Consider the following 6,000-nt stretch of genomic DNA (forward strand, 5'->3'; position numbering starts at 1 on the left):
GCGCAATTTATGATTATTTTCGACCCCGAATCAAAGCAATAGAAAGATTCCCTTTAATTCTACCACGGTATAAGAAAAGTTCAGATACCGGTATTTCGATAGCAACTTACTATCTTCTTCAGTGAGCGTTTTCGATTGAGTCGTAATCGAAAACCCTCACTGAAGAAGACAGTAAGTTGAAATACCGGTGTTCACTGTTTTATGTTGTACGTCCGAACTGAACACTGGTTGTAGGCGAAGTGAACTTAGAGAACGGACCGGATGTAGAACTGACCAGTCAGTGATGCCATCATGGAGAAAAGTTAACTGTATGCTACGTTGTTAGGGTTACTATATTATGTAATGAATATAAATCTTAACATACTCCCCCCGCCGACAAAGCTATTCGATAGGTAGTGGACACAGTTTTCCAACGGATCTTTTGATGTCTCCCTTAGTTGTTTTTAAAGTGACAACTCTTACACGGCCGTCTGGTCCAGGATGTACGGCTGTAACTCTACCAGTAATCCAGACGCATGGAGGAAGATTGTCTTCTTTTACCAAGCATAACTTTCCAATAAGAAGATCGGGCTTGACTTTAGACAATTTTCTCGTACGTTGTTGCAGATTATTTAAATACTCTCTTTGCCACCTTTTCCAAAATAGATGTACATTTCTCTGAACTTGCTCTAAACGATAAAAGGTTTTCTGTGAGCTAGAAATGTCAACATCATCAGGTAGTGCTGTTAGCGGTTCACCTATTAGGAAGTGACCCGGGGTCAACGGAATTGGATCATCAGAATTAGTGGACATAGGAGATATGGGCCGAGAGTTCAGACACCCTTCGATTTGCTTGAATAACGTTAATAGTTCTTCATATGTGGGTACATTAGACCCAAGTATTCTGCGCATATGCGATTTGACACTTTTGATGCCCGCCTCCCATATTCCTCCAAATGAAGGTGATCTTGGTGGGATAAATTTCCAATCGATGCCTTCCATGGTACAGAACTTTTGGACACCGCGTTCCACTTTAGATTTGAATTCGTCGGTTAGTCGTTTCAATTCATTTTTCGACCCCGTAAAGTTGGTAGCGTTGTCGCAGTATATAACACTACTCCTACCTCTTACTCCCGAAAACCTTCGCAAGGTTGCAATGAAAGCGGCGCTGGTCAAACTGCTCACCAACTCAAGGTGGACTGCACGCGTGCGTAGACAAATGAATAAGGCTACGTACACCTTCAACGTCTTTTGAGTCCGAACGAAGTTTTCTTTTACTGTAAATGGTCCTCCGAAATCTACACCACATTCTTTAAATGGTCTCCCAGGGTTCAGGCGTACTTCTGGAAGATCTCCCATAATCTGTGAACTTGGTTCTGGATTTTGGCGAAAACAAGTAACACATTGGCGAACGGTTTTTCGAATAAGGCTTCTCCCTTTTGGGATCCAGTACTTCAATCTTATCGAATAAAGTAGTGATTGCATGCCAACATGTAGATTAATGGTATAGTAATGGCGAATTATTGTGAGAGTTAAATTAGACTTGGGAGACAAGATAATCGGATGCTGCTGGTCGTACGATACTCCGGCTGCTTGAATGCGCCCCCTTACGCGCATCAATCCGTCGCTGTCGATGAAGGGATTTAGTGTTAGCAGTGTGCTGCTGCTCGGAATAAGTTTGTTTGTGGTAAGACATGACATTTCCTTTTCATAGTATCTCCATTGAGTCCACACAATGATCTTCTTGTGAGCTACTCGTATCTGAAAATTAAAGAAAATTGTGATACCTAATTTGAATCTTTTTCTCACTTTACCAACCTCTTTGAGAGTTATTTCACCCTTTAAGCGATCATCTTCTTTTAATTTGCAATTATTAATGAATCTTAAGCAGTATGCGGCTACTTTTTGAAGTTTCCTAAGGCTGGAAATTTTTTCAATTTCTTCAAAACATGGTACCGTTTCTCCTGTAACCTCTTCTTGAGTTGTTACCATACTACAAACCGCTGTATTGCATTCCAGTGGCCAATGTTGATTATGCTCCATTAGAAAAGTTGGACCGTTCCACCAGTTAGAGCAAGTCCAATGGTGTTGGGAAAAAGTGGTAGGAATTTTGTTGGCTGTAGCACAGATGGGAATTTTTCTATCGCGAAAAATAGACCAAAAATGTTGGCCGTCCACCGGTGTGATAGAAAACGAAGGTATAAAATTGGGGGCAACCAGCGATGCCAAGTGCATTTGCTGTTCAGTATTTTTACTATTTTTCCTATTTCGAATTGATCGTTTAAAAATTGAAATCAAATTCACTTTATTGAAATAGTAGTGCTAATACCATTCTTAAAACTTTTTCTAAGTTGTTGAGAGAGTTTTGCATTGGATAAGTATACAAGTTTCACTTAACTGAGCATGTCTCATTTATGAAACAACAGCTTTGTTGATTTTGTTTGGTTCCGGCACGATTTTTTTTTTCATAAACGCTTACAAATCTTTTAAAAAAGTGCTAATTTTCTGTCGAAACGTAAAAAATGCTGCATCAAAATTTCTATTTGCCTGACCTAGGTTATTATATGGTAGTGGTATTGTAACGTTCTTCCAATGCTATGAGTAAAATTCTCGAAATTGTATGGGCAAGTAGAGCACAAATGAAAGTGAATTTGGTCTTTGATGGACTCTTTGAATTTAAAGGTTTGCATATAATTTAAATTAAGTGTTTTTGTTTGGTAACTGTTAATACAAACTTATATTGGTCGTCCGTTTCATTTCTTGTTCCTTCTCTGAAAATCCAACCGGATCCCACCTGTGGAACGTTCCGATATCAGAACCGTTCCTGACCTTGTTTCAACAAAGAGATCAGTGATCCAATCCATCGGAAGCCAAATTTGGTGCATTCCGGCAGCACAACCTAAAATTTGGAATATGAGGTTTAATTATAAAATAATTTGCGTTTGATATGATTGACACTCGACAAATTAACAGCGAGGGTTCCGTTTTCTAAAGATGATGGGCCATTAAAGGCGGCGTTCAAACCGGTCATTCCGACGGACGAACATTTTTCAAATAAAAAAATGAAATTCCTACTCCCGAAACCGCTCAAACAAACAAAATTTATTTACCCAGCTTTCTGGCATCTCTGCGCCTCGAAATATATGATAGCCAATTTAATTGGCAAGGGCATGACAAAAATTGGCTGCAGGTTTTAAAGAGTTGATTAACTTCTTTGTAATTCGTATCAATTTAAGTGATAAGAGAATTGTTTACAAAAGAAAATATCACTTCATGTTAAAATCCTGAAATTGGTCAATTTCCTTTATTTTCCCCTCAACTGAGGTTTTGAGCATAAGAAAGATGGCAGCACCGAAGCGTTTCATGCACGAATACGGTATTGCAACGCTGACTGTATCACTCGGTTCGGTGTTGCAAAACATCGTGTTTTTCTATCACCCTCGGCCAAAAAGTGTTATACGATACAAATTTTGCAGCGCGAAACTGTTCGAATATCAGATTTTCCCAACACCGGTGTACGGCAAATGTGTTGTGATGTGTTGTAAACCTTCGAAATTTCTATCTCCATCTCAACCAGTGAACTTGCTCTTAGTGCAAGCGAGAAGTTTTCGTGCAGATGTTCCCCTCGATATTAAATCCGCCGGATTGTCTTTGGAACGCACGTGATGCCAGGAAGTTATTGAGGTTTTTTCATTTATAGCCTTAACACGATTACATATGAACGCAGGTCTTGATCTGTTCGGATTACGTATCCACTCTAGCGTTACCATAGAATCTGTCCAGTAATGGATTCCATTGATGAGAATTGACAACGAGTCCATTACTTTAGTTGTTAGATCAACCAACAAGGAAGCTGCTCTCAGTTCCATCCGTGGTATGGTAACGTCTTCTAAATTGCCATTTTCGCTGGTGGGTGTAACACGAGATTTCGCACATAGCAAGCTTACCTTCACACTATCGTCTTCACTCACAGTGCGGATGTAGATTGCTGCCCCATAAGCTCGTTTAGCAGCGTCTGAAAATCCGTGAATTTCTACTATTTTAGCTTTGGATCTTACGTGTCTTGGAAATTCGATTCGTTCTATCTCCTTCAGTTGATAACAAAACCGTCTCCATTCACTGATGATATTTGTAGGTAGTTCTTCATCCCATTTGACCTTTATTGACCATATATCTTGCATAATTATCTTCCCCAGGACCACGATCGGACTAACAATGCCAAGAGGATCAAAGATCTTTTGAACTTCCGAGAGGATGTTGCGTTTGGTGGTGCCAGCTTGCTCATCGATATCTTTTGCATACCCAAGAGAATCGCTGGTCGTGTTCCAGAGAATGCCCAGAATTTTGGAAATTTCATCCCCATCACATTTTACAGTGATAGAATTTTCATTGGATTTCCACTTGTGTAGCTCGAATCCTGCACTGGTAAAGATAGTTACCAGCTCCTGTTTTATCCTCATTAATTCGATGTTATCCTCATGACCCGTTACTACGTCATCCATGTAAAAATCGTTCAAGATAATTTTGCATGCCTCTGGGTACACCTGCTGAAATTCTTTGCCCAACTGGTGCAGGCACCGAGCCGCAAGGTATGGAGCTGAACAAGTTCCATACGTAACTGTGTTAAGTCGATATGTGTGGACTGCTTGCTCAGTAGAGAAACGCCATAATATCAACTGCAAGTTTCTATCATCTTTGTGAACCATTATTTGACGAAACATTTTCTGGATATCGCCAGTCAGTACAAATTTATGGCACCGAAACCTGAGTAGGATATTGAAAATATCTTGCTGTATCGTGGGTCCAGTTAGAAGGACATCGTTGAGAGATAGTCCGCTAGATGTTGCGGCTGAACCATTGAACACTGTTCTCAATTTGGTTGACGTGCTGTCAGGTCTCAAGACTGGGTGATGAGGGAAATAGAAATGGGGTTGATCGATTATCAGATCCATGTCTGAAACCTTTTCCATGTGACCCATTTCAAGGTAATTTAACATAAACTCATTATATTGTTTGTGTAACTCTGAGTCTTTGTCAAAGCGTGTTTCTAGTTTTAAGAGTCTGTTCAACGCGAGATTCTTGGACTCTCCTAATAGTTTGTAATTTTCTTTTAGTGGCAGTCTAACGATAAACCTACCGGAAGGATCTCTAGTTGTTGTTTCCTGAAACAACAGCTCCGATTGATTTTCTTCTTCCGTCCACGGTCGAACTAAACAGTTGTACGTATTATCATTAATTATTTGACTAATTAATTGATTCTCATTCATTTTGGTTACAGATCCACCCACTATCCATCCGAGATGGGTGTTTTGTAGGTGTGGTAAATGGGGACTGATTTCAAGATATCCATCTTTTAAAATTTCCATTACTACAGTAATTCCCAACAGCATGTCAACTGGTCTAGAAAGATAAAACTCAGGATCTGCTAGTGTTAAGTCTGGCATCGCCCAACTATCAATTTCAATGTCGTTACTGGGCACAGGATCCGTTATAAAATCTGTAACTAACATCTTGACGGTTCTTTGAAAAACAGACATTCTGGCTCTCAACTGTACCATGACTTTCTCTTGAATCGACTTAGTTGAATTTCCAAAACCTCGGACGTTGATATTAGTAGGCTCAGTGGATAGACCAGCGCGCTTAATGAAAGACTGTGTTACAAAATTAGATTGGGATCCAGAGTCTAGCAACACTCGGCATGCCAATAATTTTCCTTTAGATGGTACTATAGAATCGAGGCAGTGGGTAGCACGCACAGTGCTGAGTCAGAACACATGTTTCCATTTTCTAAAATATATATAATTTTATTCAAACAATTAACCAATGAATTAATTATGTAGTCATGTTATGGTAATTTACTCACGCTTAGTCTTAAGATTTTCATTCAAGGTGCGGTTGTTATCCCGGTGCAATGATGTGTGGTGTCTGCCTTTGCACTTTCGGCATAGTCCTCCTCGACATGATTCGGCTGTATGATTGGATGCAAGGCAATTGAAGCATAAACCAAACCGTTTGACCAAT

The 6,000-nt window shown here is 39.8% G+C and overlaps 1 long non-coding RNA gene across 1 annotated transcript; it reads left to right on the top strand.

The window, feature by feature from the left end:
- Positions 1–4,469: 4,469 nt before the first annotated feature.
- Positions 4,470–5,626, top strand: LOC129750147 (uncharacterized). The gene is made up of 3 exons (XR_008738307.1): positions 4,470–4,964; positions 5,094–5,198; positions 5,258–5,626. It is a non-coding gene; the product is annotated as an uncharacterized LOC129750147 (long non-coding RNA).
- The last annotated feature ends 374 nt before the right edge of the window (positions 5,627–6,000 follow it).

The sequence above is a fragment of the Uranotaenia lowii genome, chromosome 2 (genome assembly GCF_029784155.1).
Source record: "Uranotaenia lowii strain MFRU-FL chromosome 2, ASM2978415v1, whole genome shotgun sequence".
NCBI classification, from domain to species: Eukaryota; Metazoa; Arthropoda; class Insecta; order Diptera; family Culicidae; genus Uranotaenia; species Uranotaenia lowii.